We start from the raw sequence: 21,122 nt of genomic DNA on the forward strand, positions 1-21,122 counted from the left end.
AAATTCATACAGGTTTGAAACAACTTGAGGGTGAGTAAATGATGACAGAATTTTCATTTTTGGGTGAACTATCCCTTTAAGACCAACATACATAAGCATTCAATAATTTGCGGTCAGTACGTTTAAAAAAAAAGATATAATTTTTATTCAGTAAGGATGCATTAGATTGATCAAAAGTGACCGGAAAAGACATTAATGATGCTGTAATTTCTATTTAATGTAAATGCTGTTCTTTTGAACGTTGTACTTATCAAAGAATCCAGAAACAAATGCATCAAATTTTCCACAAAAAATATTAAGCAGCACAACTGTTTAAAAAAATGTAATAATAAGAACTGTTTCCTGAGCAGCAAATCAGCATATTAGAATGATTTCTGAAGTATCATGTGACACTGAAGACTAAAAATGTAGCTTTGCAATCACAGAAATAAATTACATTATAAAATATATTAACATAGAAAACAGTTATTTTAAATTGTATTAATATTTCATAATATTAAAGTTTTGACTGTTTTTTGATCAAATAAATGCAGACTTGGTGAGCAGCATAGGAGACTTCTTTCATTAAAAAATCTTAACGACCCCAAACATTTTGAACAGTAGTTTTTAAATCAACAGTGGTGTCGTAAATGTTGCTTTAGGTGTGATGAAATTGGTTTCAGCTGGTAATTAGTTGATTTGGCTGAATTTAGGTGATTGGCTGTTTTAACCGGCTGTTTAAATCTGCCATATTGAGTGAGCAGTTCTATAAGATGTGATTTATAGCATACTCAATGTGTCAGTCAATGTGAAGAGCAGGACTTATTTCTAGATTTGCTATTGCAGACTTCCTTAATACACAACAATTATCATTGAAATAAGCAAAGGAAATAACATTAAACAAAAAAATAAATACATAATCTTCCCTTATTTTAGTCATTAGGCTTATTATGAACGAATACTAAGCTCATAGAGACACCGTCAACAGTTTTGATAAACTTATTAGACTTGGTTGAACTAATTACTCAATTAAATTGAATGGATGACTGCTCTTGGAGGGATTCGAATCCTTTATCAGGATCGCACACCTACTGGAAATATCATTCAGATATTTATCTTATTTCCTAATGGCTTGTTATATTTAATGAGAATATGTGATGCTCAGCCTATCATATCATATGGTCATCAGACATGCCGGAGCTTGTCATGAAACTTGTCTTGACAGCTGCACCTGAGGTGCCATATGTACTCTATTTTTCCACTAGCATGGGAGACGATGTACCTGAGAGAAAGATGTTTAACATGCTGCCTCTCTAACAGACCTTTGAGGCCAAAAAAAAAAAAAAAAAAAATGCTATCACCCCTGCCAGACTTATCTAGTACGATGCGGTAATTCCTGCAGAAAAGGAACTGACAATGTTAGGACCTATTTAATTCATTTATTCATGAGTGTAATTGAAATATTAACACGGGCGGCAGACGGCAGAGGCTTGGCGCTGGGACCCGAGTCTGTTCGCTCGACACCCTGCTCTGAATATTTTATTTAGATGCTCCGCTCCTGGCTTCACAGCACAGGTTAATCTATTCACCATTCCGACACGCATGGGACCCTTGTACTGCAGTCATTAAAGTCCCACACAAGATGTCTAATAATGATCCTTATTAGCGCAATACAAGAAACGACTTCCAAAATTTACATTTTCTTCCTTGTTTTGTATCTAATTGAAAAGAGGACTAATTTCCCTCCCTAATAACGATGGGATAAAACTCTCGTTGAAGCTAAATGATTAGTCTTCTGAATAGTAGAGTAGGAGGGCTTTTGGTTGGGAGGGATTTTGGGTGATGTATTATGAGCAAGCTCATTGCAGTGTGCATGCCCACACATTCGGCTAATTTTACCCAAGTGTGTGTGAGGCTTTCGGTAAAAACACACGCACCAGCCAGATTTTATTCTGTATGTAAATGGCTGTCTTGGGTCTTTCGTGAACGTGGATGTGTAGATATCTGAAATAAGGGTTGGATCAAATGGAGATGCACAGGGGGAGTTTACTAAGATGCTCTCTTGCCATGTGCTCCTGCTGTCACATGTCGTTGCCACGGCAGCAGCGAGGAAAACACCCCCCCACTGGGATGCGAGGCCTGCGTCGAGGCGTCGGGCTGGCACTCTTTCTCTCTCCTCTGGCTTTATCAAAGGGAAATACTGAAACACAGGGAGATGGAGCTGCCACTAACCATCAGAGTAGCAGCCGTGCCACATTAAAAAGGGAGACTGCATACATGTCTGCAGGAAAACTGGGTTTTTGGACCAGGGAGGGGACGGGACACTTTGCTGTATGTGTTTGTGTGTGTAATGCATCACGTGACTCCTCAGGTCTGATAGAATCCGTAGGGCCTGTGGACATGTTCCTACAGGAGTCACGGTTCACACTCTGTTTTCTTGCCTCCCTCCCCCACAGAGCGTCACAGCTCGTGCATGTCCGTAACCATGTGTTTTACGCTGTGTGTGCTCTTTGACTTCAGTTGACATGGGTGGCTTTTGCCAAGAGCCTGATTTTTTTGTTTGTTTGTATCTATTTGAAGCTAAATAAATTTGTTTAAAACTCAGTTCAGACTGTAAAAATGGAATGTTTTGTACAAGTCTAGGGCTTGCTGTTTGAAAAGATGTAAAAGCAAATGCCTCTATCTGTGCAAGCTTAATTTCATGCATTGTTGCATTTCGAAATGTCAGAACGCAGTAGTACAATGCAAGTATTTCATTCAAGGGGTGTTTTAGCAGGTATTGACACAACTGACTAAAGAATATTGCATGATGGGAGAAACACAATTTACCTTTTATTAATTTAGTTGATATTTACAATCGAGAAAATATTGTTATCATTATTTAAAAGACTGAAGTAAAAAAAACAACATTTTTTTTTGTTTAGAATTTTCATATACGGTAGTATGCATATTGTTCTTCTGTGGTCCGATGTTGCACCATTTTGAATAGAATCATTCTGAGCAAGTTAATTAATCTGTCATTACGTTTGTAATTGACTATACTTAAACTACTATAACTACTATACTTAAACGTACAGTATGGGATTTTTTCGCCACTAGGGGTCGCTAACCTATTTACAATAACAAAGGCGTAGTTTGATGACGCAACATTTGCTAAGAATTATGGATCTTGTCGTCAACGTCAAGCCGACCGATCTAATAATGTTTATGGATGACTGAATACATCGATGTTTTTATCCTGACTGTGATATAAAGCAGTTCGGGGTTGCTAAGAGACATCAGCTCCAAACGCGACGCGAGTCCCGCGGATATAAAAGGAATATGGACATTTCATTCTACCGAACTACACGCAGAATTACTACTCACAGGTCAGTTTATTAGACAAATTAAACTTGTGAGATAACGTAGCGCTGTTTCACTTGGTCTAACATTACACTAGCACACTAAACTGCATTTAAATGTGTTGAAATATGTGTTAGTTTGTCTGTATGAGACTAACGTTAGCAGTAAGCTAGATCAACATTAGAACAACATACAGATCATATTCTGACATTTTATCATTGTTGAACTATGAAACATTAATTAGTTTTATGTAAATGTGCTCACCTGTTTAATAAAGTACATGTAGGAGCGGTCGAAGTCTCGGACGTGGAGCTCTCGTTTATATACTGTCTATGGGAGCTCTCGGCATCTCGTAAACACTGCGCTGATATTGATTCTCGTTTTAGTTCTCCTTTTTTATCCAAAGTCTGCTTGCCATGGTCCATAATGTTTGAACGAAACAACAACAGCGTGCAAATAGACATTGCGAACTACAGTGGTCCACGTCTGTCGTCTTGGTTACTATCAGACGGCTCTGGTTCATAGCTCTGGTTACCATGGCAGCACGAGCGGAAACCAGGGACAACGCGGATATGACGCCATTGACTGCGACAAAACGGAAATAAAGAAACGTGCCGTGTCTTCGAATTAAATTAAAATTTCTCCTGGTTTGAAAGTTGTTGGAAACAGTCGGGATAATGTAAGTACACAACTAAAAAATATATATAACATAGATATAGTGATTTTTGCTATTTTTAAAGCAAAAAAGTTACATATTGTGCCTTTAAAGCTGCAGTCGGCAAGTCTGGCAGATTGAGTCGATTTAGCCAAAATTTTGAATGTTTACAACTCTCATGCCCCTCCCCCACTACCAGCGAGCACCTCCCATCGAGTTTGTGCTCGTCAGTGCGTGTGCACCATGTTTTCTGTGAACGCGTCCGTCTCTTCAGCATCGATCAACACCATGGACTCGGAGGTAGGCTGCCCTGGCTAATCTACCCATAGATAGCAATAACCGAGGAATTAGAAGCTTGTTAGTAAATTTTCTCTCCGCCATCACGCGTCGTACAATCCAACACACCAGCAAACTTCAGGCGTGTGCATGTGATATTAACGTGCGCGCGACAGCGCGAGGGGGGAGTGGGATCTGTGGCGTGTGCACGACCTGCGATTGACAGTCAGATCTCACACCCCCCCAGCGCTGATTGGACCCGATGATCCGGGAGTGGTGGATTTTTGCAAAACAAATAACACGCTTCAGGTGGAGTTAGAAGCTCGTTTTTTTTTCTAAAACCACTTTATTTATGTTGTTCTGTCGGATTATAGTGTCGATTTCACTGAATATGATCAAAAAAATATTGCCGACGGCAGCTTTAAAATAACACAAATATAAACCAGTTTATTAATGTTGGAGTAAATAAAGAGAATAAAGGGTCCTAAATACAGGCTGGGATCTTCACCATTGGTGACCACATCTCTGGTAAAGGTTAGAGAGAATTAAAGACGCCACAGGAGCCTGCAAAGACCAGGCAATTAGCCAGCATGCCCTTTTCACATCGGCAAAACAAGCTGAATTTACACCCGATGCTGCAGGTCTGTGTTGTTGTATGACACTTAAGGTAAGGACAGTTGACAAAAATGTCCAAACTGTATAAACAACCGCAATGAGATGATCAAAGAAGTCTACCTTTATCCACTTTATCTACAGTGATGAATCTGATTTCATTACATGACTTCGTTTTCAGACTGGTGAGCCTCAGTGATATTATTTAATATTTGTCACTATGCAGAAGCTTTCCTGCTGATGTAAAATTTAGTAAAAGGAGGAATAGAAGAAAATGTCTGGATAAGACACGAGACGGGCAGAAACTGGCTATAGCAACTGCAGGGCAGGACTATGTTAATAAGAAGACTCGCATACTGAAGTTCATAATGCCCTCGGTACAGTACAGCGTGTTTGAACTCTGCCAGTGACCTATTGATACTAATATGTTCCTTTGATCTCAAGAGCATAAAAAAATGCTTTCTGAAGGACAATAATGTATGCTAGTTCAAAATGAGCAATGTGCAGTGCAGACTGTTGCAAGGATTTTAAAAATGTTTTTTCTTCTAAGCAGCATTTAATATTGTATGTACAGATACACTGGCGTTCAAAAGTTTGGGGTCCTTAAGACTTTTAAATGTTTTTGGAAGAAGTCTCTTATGCTCACTGAGGCTGATCAAAAAAATTCAGCAATATTGTGAAATATTATGACAAGTGTGCCTTGCAGCATTCCAGCATTCATAACACAGCATGCTTGTTTTCAGCAGGGGCTATCTGGAACTTCAGTGAAGTTGACCTTGAAGCATTATTTTAGACTCTTATAAAGCTTTATGGCTTCCATCTAGCAGGCACGTTTACTCGGAAATGACCATTGTTCTCAGGTTCCTTTGTAGATGGTGACCTTTTCACAGATAGCAGCAACTGCAATCATCATCCCCAAAAAGCTGGAAACCAGCAACCCACAAGAGGTAGAAGATACAACATTTTGTATCTGCTCCAATCTAATTCACTGTGATGTGGTTAAGTCTTTTTCTTCTGTTGAGCTAAATATTGTGCTCCTGGGTTCTCCCCAAAGGGCGAGTGATTAATGGCACAGGAGAATGGGGAATGTTATCTTGCGGCTAGTTCAATGTCTTGATCGGATAGCTCCATTCATTTGGAGCCCTATTCACTCACGGTACTGTATATTTATTTTTAGTCCAATTCGCACAAATCTTCTGCCTTAGTTCCGCTGCCCGTGTGTGCTTTATAACATAAATACAGCACCCTTCTCCTGCCTGAAGCAGTTTCCTTTCTTAGGAAAGCCCTTTCTTTTCTAAATAACCCTGCTTGATGACTGCACCTCCAGTTCCGGTTTCATATTAGCTAATGTGATCTTACATTTTGTCAGTATATTATTCTCGGTGGACTTAATTTCAAGAACGTGTGCTCAGCACTTGGATATTCGTTGGCACAAAAGCATAATACAATTACCGGTAGTAAACTACACTGTAAAATGTAAATATGTGCAGTTACATAAAGGAGTCATCTCTAACCTGTATATAACCTTTATTATCTAACGTTTTATTGGTGCCAATGGCTGATATAAAGCTGATATATGTGATATTGCTCTTTTTAATTTAAAGATGGCAAATAACACATACATAAACATTTTATTGCAGCAATTATGTATTTTACATATTTACTAAATGATTCATTGGAAAATATATCAATACGCAAAAAAATAGAAATCTGTAAAATAAGCAGATTTATACGGAGCCCTGCATGTGATGTGGGAAAAATATGTATTTCATGGCCATTAACAATTCATTCCCACGTCTAATACATCAGCACAATTTACTAATTTGTTCCCTCATTTAAAGTAAACTGTGTGCATGAAATAATAATTGGTTCCCTTGTTTTACTAAATCGTGCACATAATATATTAATTAGTTCCCACGTTTTACTAAATCGTGTGCACAATATAATATGTTTTACTAAATCAAGGGAATGAAATATATTGTGCGCACAATTTAGTAAAACAGGGAAACTAATTATTATATCGTGCACACGATTTAGTAAAACAAGGAAACAAATGATTATATTGTGCGCACAATTTAGTAAAATGGGGGAACAAATTATAATATTGTGTGCACAGTTTACTTAAAACGAGGGAGCAGGGGCCACAATATACATATTTTCCTGCATTTCATGTGCAGGGCTCCATATATTTACACTTTAGATAGAAACTTCTTGATTGTGTAATCCTATATCAATATTTTTCACAAATAAAAAGGTAGTTAAAAACATGAATAGGAAAGGGGGGTGGGAGGGGGTGCGGCTATAGCCAACAATGAACTCAGTAATCTGGTAAATCTGTGTGCACTGACTAAAAATTGTCCGATATATCGGTCAACCCCTAATACACACACACACACACACACACGACCTTATACTGCGTTCATGTCATACTGTAATCAAATCAAATCAAATCAAGTATATTTGTATAGCGCTTTTCACAATACAGATTGTATCAAAGCAGCTTCACAGTATTAAAATAAAATAATACAACAAAGTTTGTTTCTAGTGGAATTTATTGATTGATAGAATAAAATTAAATATCCCCAAAATATCCCCAACTGAGCAAGCCAAAGGCAACAGTGGCAAGGAACCGAAAAAACTCCATCAAGCGGCCTAATGGTGTCCTAAAACTCCATCAGGTGACCTAATGGAGAAAAAAAAAACCTTGGGAGAACCCAGGCTCAGTCGGGGGCCAGTTCTCCTCTGGCATTTATGAACTAGAGGCCGGATTGTAGTTTGAAACTGTGAGATTAACAATATTATATGAATGCCTGGCTGAAAAGATGCGTCTTTAATCTAGTTTTAAACTGGGAGAGTGAGTCCGAGCAACGAACAGTATCAGGAAGACTATTCCAGAGTTTTGGAGCCAAATGTGAAAATGCTCTCCCTCCTTTGGTGGATCTGGATATCCTAGGTATGACCAAAAGCCTTGAATTTATTGATCTTAAAGAGCGCGATGGATTATAGGGTGATAGAAGATCCGTTAAATAGACTGGAGTTAAGCCGTTTAGGGCTTTATAAGTCAGTAGCAATACCTTGTAATTAATACGGAACTTTATAGGTAACCAATGTAGTGATGATAAAATCGGTGTTATATGATCATATTTTCTTGATCTAGTAAGAACTCTAGCGGCTGCATTTTGGACTAACTGTAGCTTGTTTATTGAGGATGCAGGACAACCGGCTAATAAAGCATTACAGTAATCTAGTCTCGAGGTCATGAATGCATGAACTAACTTTTCTGCATCAGAAACTGATAGCATATTACGTAGCTTAGCAATGTTTCTAAGGTGGAAAAAGGCTGTTTTTGTAACATACGAAATATGATTTTCAAAAGACAGGTTACAATCGAGTATAACACCCAGGTCTTTTACTGTAGAGGATAAAGTAACAGGACATCCTACGATGTCAAAGTTGTATTGTGAGAGGTTCTGTGGGCGGTTTTTTGAACCGATAAGTATTACCTCTGTCTTGTCTGGATTTAATAATAGAAAATTACGCGTCATCCAATCTTTTATATCTTTAACACACTCTGTCAATTTGGATAATTTAGCGTTTTCATCCGGCCGTGATGAAATATATATTTGAGTGTCATCAGCATAACAATGGAAACTAATTCCATGTTTCCTTATAATATTTCCAAGTGGCAGCATATATATTGAGAATAATAGAGGGCCTAACACAGATCCCTGCGGCACTCCATAGTTTACTGGAATTATGATTGATTTTTCTCCATTTAAATAGACAAAATGGTAGCGGTCAGATAAGTATGATCTAAACCAGCTTAATGCTTGTCCTTGAACACCAGTATAATTTTGTAGTCGATCTAAGAGTATTGTATGATCTATAGTATCGAACGCAGCACTTAGATCAAGTAAAACTAGTATTGAGAAACAGCCTTGGTCAGAAGCTAAAAGTAAATCATTTGTGATTTTAACGAGCGCAGTTTCAGTGCTATGATGCGGTCTGAATCCAGACTGAAACTTTTCATAGATATCATTTTCTTGCAAGAAAGAGCCCAGTTGAGCGGACACAACTTTTTCTAGTATTTTAGATATAAAAGGTAGATTTGAAATGGGTCTATAATTTGCTAGATTATGCGGGTCTAATTGTGGTTTCTTAATGAGAGGTTTTATCACTGCCAGTTTAAATGTTCTTGGAACATGACCTAAAGATAAAGACGAGTTAATAATATTGAGGAGAGGCTCTTCTACTACAGGTAACACTTCTTTCAGTAGTTTAGTTGGTATAGGATCTAATAAACATGTTGTTGTTTTAGATGAAGTGATAAGTTTATTTAACTCTTTTTGTTCTATAGTTGTAAAGCACTGTAATTGTTCTTGCGGGGGGAAAATTGAGGCTGAATTATAAGGGGCGATTGAGGATTGAACGTTTACAATTGTGGTTCTGATGTTTTCTATTTTCTCAGTGAAGAAGTTCATGAAATCATTACTACTAAACTGTAACGGGATATTTTGTTCGGGTGACGTCTGTTTATTTGTTAGTCTAGCCACGGTGTTAAATAAAAACCTAGGATTGTTTTGGTTGTTTTCTATTAGTTTGCGGAGATGCTCAGCCCTGGCCGCTTTTAGGGCCTTTTTATAACGTGACATACTGTCTTTCCACGCGATTCTAAAGACCTCTAAATTAGTTTGTTTCCATTTACGCTCTAAATTACGGGTTTCTCTCTTTAGAACATGCGTAGTATTATTGTACCATGGTGCTTTAATTTTCTCATGTCTCAAAGCACTGTAACTATAATTACAAGATGGCAAACTGTGACGTTCTAACCAGAGCTGTTCACGTCCTCAGACTCGGACTTATGCCTTTCTGTCAACACTATAAACGCCGAAATGAATCTGCAGCAGAATCTACAGGTGGTACAACTAGAGCTCTGTAAGTTGTTTATGTTCATTGTAATGTTATGTGCTTTGAGACATGAGGTAATTTAACTCCGTCTCTCGTCTTGTGACGATTTGCAGACTCTGCTGTGTGCGTTCATGTGTTTTGAAGGAGGCGTGACTTTGAAATGCTCTCTGAAGTAGTGTTGTCACGATACCAAAATTATGACTTAGATATGATACCAGACCAAAATACCTCGATACCGATACTGAATCGATACCACGGCAAAAAAAACTAAAACAGTAAAAGTAATTGAAAAATATGACAGAACTTAATCATTGTTTTATAAATTAATTTTAAAAAGCTAAAAACTCACATGACCAGCATGATCCTGCCCTGCTTTATGACCATTCCCTCCCCTTTATTAAAAATAATAATAATAATAATTACATGTCAGTGTGAACGTCCTTATCAAGATGTTTGCAACATTCACATTATTATCAATAATGCTAACATTTACAAACCTTTCACAACTCTGAACAGGTTGGGATGACCAAAATCTTATTTCATGATACGAGTCATTTAAATGTAATTTTATAATTATAATATAGATATTTAATTTAATTGTATCTTTGTAATTAAAAATAAGCAAAAAAGCAAATTACAAACAATATGACAAATACTATAAGAGACAAATAAAATAAACAGTGCTTAATTTCTTTTTTGAAAGCTATAGACCTTCTGTAGCTGAAACAATAAGGTCTTCACTCTATAAATTAACTATAGACTGATTCTTAATAAATAGATTAAATTTATTCAGTCAAGCATTGGGTGACTGTCTATTTTCTTTTGTTGTTGGATTAACATTAATCACACAGAATATTATGCTGCCGGTCCGGCCCTTTAAGACCTGCACGTATCCAATACATTGGAACATATACGATTTCTTTTTACAAACGGTTTACGTTCGCTAAAGACATACCCAACTGTGTTTCCGTGAATACTCGCCAGGACGTGCATTTTTACATATCATTTTGACTATTTAAACCTAATAGTCCGCGAAAGAGAACTGAAGTTGCGATCGTATGCTGTCTGAACGGCGTGTGCGCGCGCTTCAGGTCTGAGCCCGGCAGCGCGAGCACGTCCCGCGCTTTATTTTCTCATGCATGCACGTTTCTTTGTCAAGTGCTGCGCGTATATATTTTACTGTTCTGTTTCCGTTGTTTAGTAGTGAATGTACACGTCCTGACTCCTGCTGTCACACAGCTACGCAAATTAAGAAATACTGCTCTTATTATTTACTGTCACTCTTAAAGTACTAATAAAAGTTAATATTGTATCGTTTTTAATAGCAGGGTATCGCGATACCTTCCTTGTACCGGTACATCGTGCAACACTACTCTGAAGGCAGGGTGGTATCTCATGCTTTCAAAGCTATCTTGTTATTGCTAGCCTCTCTGAAATCGCCTACCCTACCTTTAAGTGATTTCATGGGTATACAATATACATTTTATACAATCTACAATATAAAGTATATACTGTACAATGAAAACAGATTTGCATTGCATTTATTTAATAAACCTGTACACTTTACATGTACCGTCTTGTCGCTTTGTTCACTGTGTCTTGACAAATTTGCAATTAATTACTAATTATTATCACAGCGAGCTGAATCCAGTCATGAATGACAGGACAGAGCTCAGAATTATGTTCACCTATGTTTGCAATTCCCCAGCCCAGGACCCCTGACTCCTGCAGTGAAAAGTAGGACACAGAGACCCACCTGATCATATGCCAGTGTGCAGGGCAGAGCGGTTCCACACGAGTGCATCATGAGACAGGAAGCTCTGCTGACACTTGCGCAGAGAAGAGAGAGCGCTCTGCTGCGGGAGTAGCTTTTAGATCCGAGGATTGCTGAAGGACTTTAAGATTTCATAGTAAGTTGTTACTGCTGTAGCCCCGAGTGTCTCTCTCACTGACTTATTCATTACGGATAACCAAAACAAGCACTGGGGAGTTCTGGCCCTCTCTTTTCTTTTTGGAAACTGGTGACTTCTTCAAGGCTCAAATGAAAACTTTTTATTCACCTATTGGGTTTTGCACACAAAGGAGTTGTGTGGGTCTGCTGACCAAGTAGTATTTGTTCAATATGAGCTGAGGCTAATATAAAGTTAGACGGCAAATATTTCAAGATATCTTCAGGGAGTATTGAAAGTAGAAACTCTTTGCAGCCTATTTCTGTTTTTGAAATCTATTCTCTCTCTCTCTCTCTCTCTCTCTCTCTCTCTCTCTCTCTCTCTCTCTCTCTCTCTCTCTCTGACTGTCTCTCACTCTCTGTTTTCTGTGCTGATTTTAGGTGAAAATCTGTGGAATTCTGCAGATTGGATTTAATGAATTTGTGTTGTAATGACCGGCGTTCCGATTCTGTGGAGCTTCCTTCAGAATTTCGCAGGCGCAGATTCCATGAGGTTCTGGTGATTAGTGATACTGCAGCTCTGTGGGGATTGGCTCATCTGTGGAATGGTTTTCATTATGCATAGTGAGTTTTGAGGATGGGGACGCTCACACAAATGTCCATTAGAGCAGCATCAGACCTGCTGGAGAACCACTATGGAGGACTTAAATTTCAATCAAATGAAGAAATTAATGTATTAATTCAAAACAAAAAATGTAAATAAATAAATCTCTTTACAAACTTAGAAATAAATGGACATCGACTATATAATTTTAATGTATTAATTTATTTTTATTTTTTATTATTACATTGATAATTGATTTTCATACTGTAAGAAAAGTACATTTTCTGCCAAGACATTTTCTGTTAATTTTTATAAATATTTATTTTAACCCGTAAACAGAACACACAATACAATGTGTAATTCAGAGTATGCTGCTTACTACAGCATTTGATTTTCAGGGAAGTGCCAATGTATATAAATGAGTTGTAAGTTTTTAAGCATGTTTATGGTTTTTAAGCATGTTTCTATGTGAATTCTATCTGGCCTAAATCTGTTTAGTCTAAGAGATTTCTTTGCCTGTTTTTCAAAAGGTTCAAAAGTCTGATTGTTTTGTAAAGTAACAGCACACCTCTAAGCAGAATGAGGCAGTATATGATTTAATTTATCAGCATGTCTGTAGCACAAATGGTATGGGACTTGAGGTTAGGGGTCAATTAAAATCGCTGTCCATAAGTATGAATGAGCACCTAGTTAGTATGAAGGATTCAAAGATTGAAAGTCAAAGTCAGACTCCTCTTTGTATTACTGGGGAGGCTATTTGGCTCCATCCCATAAAACAGATGAGGCCAGTCTAATTAAGGTCAAATTAAGGATGTGCCTTAAACCAAATCCAGCAACTGATAAACATCAGTCAGTCAGTGTGACTTGAAGGTGGGGTCCTCAACTGTGGGCTGACTCATTTCTTGAATAAAGAGTGAGTACTAGAAAGAGAGATGTTTGGGCAGCATTGGTTTTTTTTTTTCGTCCTCTGTACGACCTCTGCAGGAACTCCGAATGAATGGAGCCCAGTGAGGTTGTGCATTTGATGTTTTGTGCGTCAGGAGTCTTGCCTGCAACCATTTCCATTATGACGGTCACAAATACAGGCAGTTGTGGTTGCTGTGTTTGTGAAAAACTTCACATTGATATGCAGAACTCTTTTGCTTAGTATTTAGAGAGTACTGTAGGTATGACTTTACAGATTTTGACAACATAGAACAAAAGACCATGCATACTTTATGACCTCACAGATACAGGAATTAGAGAAAGAACCTCCATTATAATAAATGATCTGGAGGGTATTTGGAGCTGAAATTTCACAGACACGTTCTGGGGTCATCAGAGATTTATATTACATCTTGTGAAAAGGGGCATAATATGTCACATTTAAGGCATCGAGGTATGTGCCAACGTTGAGTACTTACTTAGTTCGTTTCTCCTGTTTTACAGAAGTTGCATTGGCTCCCAGTTAAATTCCGTGTGAATTTTAAAATTTTACTTTTAACTTACAAAGCACTTAACAATTTGGCTCCTTCATATCTTCAAGATCTTCTTCATATACACACTCCTTCCCACACTCTAAGATCTGCTTCTGCACTTTCACTTGTTCTGCCACGTACTCGGACAACTTCTATGGGGTCACGAGCTTTTGGCTATGCTGCTCCCCATTTATGGAACTCTCTTCCTGTAGAAGTTCGCAACAGTTCTAGTCTCTCAGTTTTTAAATCTCATCTTAAAACGTATCTGTTTAGGCAGGCTTTTATGTGACTTAATGTTTGTTGCTGTACTGGTTTGATTGTTTAATGTCTTTTTTTATGAATTTTGTAAGGTGTCCTTGAGTGCCATGAAAGGCGCCTTTAAATAAAATGTATTATTATTATTATTATTATTATTATTAAGATGTGGTCACATTGGCAATTTCAGGGGGAAAAATGGTCCATTGTCAATAGTATAGATCACACAGAAGTCACTTTCAAACCAAGCAGCTTTCTATTGGTCAGTATGGTGATTTTGAACCAAACGACCCAAATACTGTATGTGTGGGGATCTTTTCGCCCTTACACAAAACTTCAGATTATGCAAATTCTTTTTGAAATGACTGGATTTCGCCAATGCTAAATGTGACCACACATTTAGGGTTTGAGCAATAATAATAGTGATACTCACACTCTCAGAAAAAAAGGTACAATTTTGTACCAAAGAAGGTACAAACCCTTGTCACTGGGGCGGTACCTTTTACTGGTACAAAATTGTACCTTAATATAGAGGAACAAATTTGTTCCATTCCAGTTTGTACCTTAAAGGACATGATTTGTACCATGGGCAACCAAAATGTACCTTTTGTTTTTAAAAACTTGTTGGTACAATATTGTACCTTTTATCAAAGGTACAAATTTGATCTCTTAAGGTACCACCCCAGTGACAAGCCCCTTTGTACCTTAACTGTGTCAAATTTGTTCCTACGAGAAAGGCTATTTTTCTATTGAATAACAAGCACATTCAACAACTGAATCAAAAAGGCATCAATTTAATCATTTCTGTAAATACATATCAAATTCATATGAACATTTGAATACTTTCATTCCAACTTACAGTAAAGTATATCTTTGTGTAAATACATCAAAGACTTCACAATACAATAAAGACTTAGCAAAATTAACAGAATATCACTTCTTTAAAAAGATTTGAAAGAATTTAAAATGCAAAAATGTTACAGTACATAAAATATATTTTCTTATCTACAACAAAGCTAGACTTGTTTTTTTCCCCCCACTTTTCACACAATACCCTTGCATTTATTTAACTTTTTAAAACACCATCATCCAACCGAACTGCTCGGCAATTTCAGATCCCTCCATTTTTACACTGCTGAAGATTCTCCTCTCACTGAAGACACGTCCAGTCAAGACATTCCCAAGATCTGCACAGTGAGTTGAGATGTAGCCGGTTCTTCCTGAACATAATGAAGAATCAATATTAGTAAAGACAGATGTAAATTTATTAAATTTATACTTCCAATGACAAGCTCAAATTTCACTTCTAGACTTAAAGGGATAGTTCACTTAGAACTAAAAATTCTGTCATTTACTCGCACTCAAGTTTTTCCAAATCTGTTAACTTGAACAAAAAAGATATTTTGAGAATCGAAAATTAAACAGTTGATGGGGCCCCATTAACTTCCATAGAATATTTTTCATACTATGGAAGTCAATGGGGCCCCATTGACTGTTTCATTTTTTGGGTGAACTACACATCCTTCAACATCTCGTTTGGCATCCATGTAATGTGCTTCTATAACTGATTTCAGCTTAGCCAACCTCAAATTAACAACCTCAAAAACCTCAACCTGAAAATTATTTTGTTAATTACTCACCCTCATGTCATTTCACACCTATAAGACCTTTGTTCATCTTCGGAACACAAATGAAGATATTTTTAATGAAATTCTGAGAGCTTTCTGTCCTTCCATTGGGAGCAATGCAACTAACACATTCAAGGCCCAGAACGATAGGAAAGACATCATTGAAGTAATCCATGTGACTCCAGTGGTTTAACCAATTTTATGAAGCGATGCAGGTGCTTTGTTTTAGCAAAAAAACACAATTTACCACTTTATTTAGTAGGGGGAGCACTACGACGCATGCGAATTGTGTTGACTCAAGACCGGGTGTTGTTCCATGAATGTGCTTTAGATAATATTATTTTGTAAATATAGAGGTAAATTATGCTTCTTTTTTTTTTTTTTGGCAAAACAAAGCTTACATCGCTTCATAAAATTGAGGTTAAACCACTGGAGTCACTTGGATTAGTTTAATGGCGTCTTTACTACCTTTCTGGGGCTTGAATGTTTTAGTTGCGTAGGCTACCAATGGAGGAACAGAAAGCTCTTGGATTTCATCAAAAATATCTTCATTTGTGTTCCGAAGATAAACGATGGTCTTACAGGTTCGGAATGACATGAGGGTGTATAATTAATGACAGAATTAAAAAACAATTGCTGAACTATACCTTTAAGGAATCCTGGAAACACCTTAAATCAACCACAGCATGCATTCGGTCCATTTTCTGGAATAACTGAAATGCAGATAAGAAAACAATTTTCACACACAAAAAAACTTTCTGCATTTTTACATTTCCCACAAAGTTTTAAATGATTCACTTAAAGCTTCATATAAAATACCCAGAAAAGTAAAATGTTAAACTAATCCATTTGAATTGAGAAGTTTGGTAAAAAATGTCTGAAGAGACTACCGCTTAGTATAATAAACAGATTAAATTTAGGATTTTATTCACATTTAAACATTGAACAAACAGAAGCTCAACCGCACTTGCTTTGACAAGCAAGAACAAACCTCAATGGTTCTTGCGGAAGCTCAAGCGTGCTGCAAAACACATGAGAATGAACATCATCGGTTTTCGCACGTCTAGCAAACATGCTTGAGCTTCCGTTTACTGCAACTGATGTGTGAATTGATGTATATTTTTATGTGAATAAAAGCCTAAATTAAATCTGTTCATCATATAAAATGATTGTATCTCTACAGAAAAACTTGGACTAAACTGCTCAATTCAAATTATTTTACAATCTCTTTATTATGGTAGCATTCAGGTATCAAAAGACATTTTGAAATTTAATATGCAAAATGGCAATGTAATATATAAAATGGCAATGTTCTTATTTAAATTTACATTTTCCATACCATATGTGCAATGTTTGGGGCAAAGTGACAATTCAAATTCAATAATATAATTAAATTAGCCATCTCCTACACTTGTTTTAACATATACCGGTAATTTAAACATATTACAAAAATGATTAGAGATGTTTAAAGGCACAATTCACCAAAAATTAAAAAAACTCTGTCATTAATTATTCACTCTCATGTTGTTCCAAACCTGTAAGACTTTCGTTCATCTTTGGAACACAAATGAAGATCTTTTTAATGAAATCTGAGAGCTTTCTGTCCCCCCATTGACAGTCCATGCAACTAAAACTTTGATGCTTCAAAAAGTTCATAAAGAGATCGTAAGACCAATCCTTTTGAATCGAGCAGTTTACCGTAGTTCAAATTTTCATAAGACATGATCGCTTTATATGATGAACAGATTTCAGAAGCTCAACTGAACATGCTTGACACGTGAGAACAAACCTCTTTCTCAAACGTGCTGCGCAACACACAAGAATGAACCTCATTTGTTTTCGCATGTCAAGGGAACATGCTAGAGCTTCCTTTTACCGTATTATCTGATGTGAATTGATGAATAAAAGCCTAAATTCAACCTGTTCATCATACAGCACAAATTTTAGACTAAAACACTCAATTCATATGGATTAGTTTTACAATCACTTTAGGAACTTTTTAAAGCATCAAAGTGGTAGTTGCTTAGCTGTCTATGGGGGGTCAGAAAGCTCGTAATTGATGAAAGAATTTTCATTTTTGGGTGAACTAACCCTTTAACATGTTCAACGTAAAATTGTAGCAAAATGATCATTTAAATGCTATTTTCCTTAATTGCATTTACACTCACAGTTAAGACACTTATGATTGCATTTTTATTAAATACCCGCGATGAACGTGGCAAAATTCAATCTGGATTTAAAAAAAGATTCCAAGATGATCTTTGCATCAAGTGCCTTAACTTTGAGTGTATAAGCAACTAGGAAAAATAACCTAAATTATAGTTTTGCTATAATATTTGCTTGAACATTTTAAACATCTAATTTCTGTAATACATTTCATTTTTTATTTTTGAACTTAAAAAAAATTCAATGTATGTTTTAATTTTATGTTAAAGCTAGTGTAGTAATGCAAATTATTATATTATTGATTTTGAATATTTTTTTGCTCCAGATGTTGCACATATCATATAGAAAATGTAAATATAAATACAGAAATACATTGCCATTTTACACATTACATTTCATATTGACATTTGGTACCGGTATGCTAACGTTACCATACTTTGTGAGTGTCAGAGTTTTAGGTGAATATACTTTCAGTTAAGTGACCGAAATCTTTCAGAGTTCATTTGATGTGCAGTTACTGTGCTTTATCAAGATTGACATCACTCTGTCATTATGGCAAACATTTTGTCTTAGAAATATTCAACCTCATCAGAAAAAAGAATATCATAAGATTAAGAAACTCAAATAACACATTGTACTGATACTTGCCTCACAGCTGAGGACGCAGGAAGACTTTCAGATGACCAGCACTGACAGTTTACCATGCAGTTTACCCCATCATGATCTAAAAATCAAAGACACATTAGCTGAGTATATGACATGTAACTTTATATTACTTAGGACAGAATCAGGTAACGTTAATCGCATTCAAAAACAGAACGAGTGATCAACTATTTTATCTGCGCACTGTTCGTTGGCGCTCAATCAAGTTGTTCCAAAACCGCATACAGTATTGTGGACTAATGTAAAGTAGGCTAACGTTACACCAGCATGGCACCTCTGGTTGAGCATTCATTTACAACAATAATGTTTTAAATGTGAACTTACGACACAGAAACTCAATTGCTTTAAAACATATGCAGACGGCTATCACTGACTGGATTCGTACAAATAAGCTATTTAACGTTACACTCGCTATTATCATGTTGAGTAGCTGTAACGTTTTATACATTTTATTTGGTTAAACATAAAACCCACCTTTGAATTTCCTCTTCTCTTCGTCTTATAATTCGAGTCCAGCCACTAAAGTACTTCTGACGAGGGCGAAGCCATGGCTTGTGGTGGTGCTCCGTGCTCGTAATCTGCTTCCCGAAGTTCCCGCTCTCCGGTCTATTTGAAAATGCAGTAACGGCTGCAGCAACCTTGGGCAATCAGTTTCATGTCGCCTAATAGCAAAGTTAACATTTAACAGTTAACGTTATGGTGGATAATGGAGAGAACAAACGCCATATATTGTACACGTGATGACTTAATAATAGTCAATAATTGCATTAAAAAAATTAAAAAGTGTAACGTTATAACTTACAAGTCAAATGGCTAAAAAGCATTTGGAGCAAAGCAACTCGCTAAAATAACGTTAAGTGGCTGAAACATTTATATTTTAGACTTGTGAACTAAATATATACATAAATTATCAGAACTCACCTTTAAATTTCGTCTTCTTCAAGTTTGATAAAATAATCTCGACCGCGCTGCAGTCGTGTAATGTCAGCCTGCTGCTTCCCGCTGTCAGTTCGGAAATTTCCGTGGCTGAAGCGATTTCGACCAATCAGTGTCTTGTTGCTATGCAAAATACTCAACACAGCAACCAATCATGAATGAAATAGTAATTTGGTCCATAACTGTACCCTTGATGTGAGAACAATTATGTACCTTCATTTCAATTGTACCTTAACAGGTACCAAACAGTATCATCAGTGGTCTTTCCTGTACCATTAAAGGTACTATTATTGAAAAGGTACAAAACTGTTCTTTGAGGAACATTATTTGTACCACCGTGTACCTTTTTTTCTGAGAGTGCACTTTAGTATGGAAGCCTTAAGAGGCCATACATTATTACTATATTCTGTATTGATTTCTCATGATATTGACTTCTCATATTCTCAAGAAAAGAAAATCTAAATTCATTCCATGTGCATCACTCGGGCCAATCATTCAGGACTTAAGTCCCTCGTCATTATAAAAGAAAAAAATATCCACTCATCCATGATGTAGCTGTAAAAATATTGGACGTAAAAATGTTAACAAGAAAAAGAACCAAGGAAACCAACTCAGAAAATAAATACAATCGTAAACAAGCTGAGATCTCGAGCAACAACTTTTGTTATATCGAAATTTCAAGAAAACTTTAGTCAAGAAGATCATAAAAATTAAATGCATAGTCCACTGAAAAATTCTGTTACCAGTCACTGACCCACATGCCATTCCAAACCTGAATGAATTTCTTCTGTGGAACACAAAAAGAGATAGTTTTGAAGAATGTCGGTAACCATTTTTTGGTTCCCATTGACTTCCATTGTACTCAGATTGAATTTCAGGCTTTTTTTCACATTTAAACATTGATCAGCAGACATGAACAGAAGCTCAACTGAACCTGCTTGACGCACGAGAACAAACCTCATTGGTTCTTGCAGAAGCTCAAACGTGCTGCGTAACACGAGAATGAACCTCATTGGTTCCCACATGTCAAGGGAACATGCTTGAGCTTCCATTTACCACAACCGATGTGTGAGTTGATGAATGTTTTTATGTGAATAAAAGCCTAAATTCAATCTGTTCATCATATAAAGTGATAATTTCTCTTCAGACAATTTGGAATAAACCACTCAATTCATATTGATTAGTTTTACAATCTCTTTATGAACATTTTGAAGCGTCAAAGTGTCAGTTGCGTAGGTGTCTATGCAGGCAGAGAAAACTCAGATTTCATCAAAATAAAAAATAAATGACTGAAAATAAATGACATGAGGGCGAGTAATTAATGACTGAATTTTCATTTTTGGGTGAACTTTCCCTTTAAGTAAATAACTTGTGTTGATCATAAGAAAATTAAGTTGAGATCTTAAGAAAACCTTTGTCAACATTTCAAGAAAACAACTTTTGTTATGTTAAGCTCTAAAGAAAATTTCAGATGGCATCTCGAGAAAACAACTTTTGTTATGTAAAGATCACAACAAAACAAGATGGAAGACAATAAAATGCGTAACCTCCTAGGACATTTGTACCTTAACGCCTCTAATACCATTTTTAGAATGCAGCCATTAAAAAGCACCACAGTTGTGTTTGAGAGCGTTTGGTGAATGCTTTTCTTGTTTTGTCTTTCCTCTGTCTGCTCTCTTCTCTCAGCGTTTGGGTTTCATTGAGGCACCTGAATGTGAAAAACAGCATCATAACACTATGTCGAATGTGAGAA

General features: G+C 36.6%; 1 protein-coding gene and 1 long non-coding RNA gene across 2 annotated transcripts in view; one reads left to right on the plus strand and one right to left on the minus strand.

The window, feature by feature from the left end:
• Positions 1-21,122, plus strand: part of gabbr2 (gamma-aminobutyric acid (GABA) B receptor, 2) — a 200,152-nt gene that overhangs the window by 17,249 nt on the left and 161,781 nt on the right. The window lies entirely within an intron of this gene.
• On the minus strand, positions 16,253-19,713 carry LOC311094300. The gene is made up of 4 exons (XR_014608636.1): positions 19,355-19,713; positions 18,908-19,095; positions 18,419-18,494; positions 16,253-16,317 (listed from the first exon to the last, which is right to left on the minus strand). It is a non-coding gene; the product is annotated as an uncharacterized lncRNA (long non-coding RNA).

This window comes from Abramis brama (assembly GCF_963993115.1).
Source record: "Abramis brama genome assembly, chromosome: 12".
Classification (NCBI taxonomy): domain Eukaryota; kingdom Metazoa; phylum Chordata; class Actinopteri; order Cypriniformes; family Leuciscidae; genus Abramis; species Abramis brama.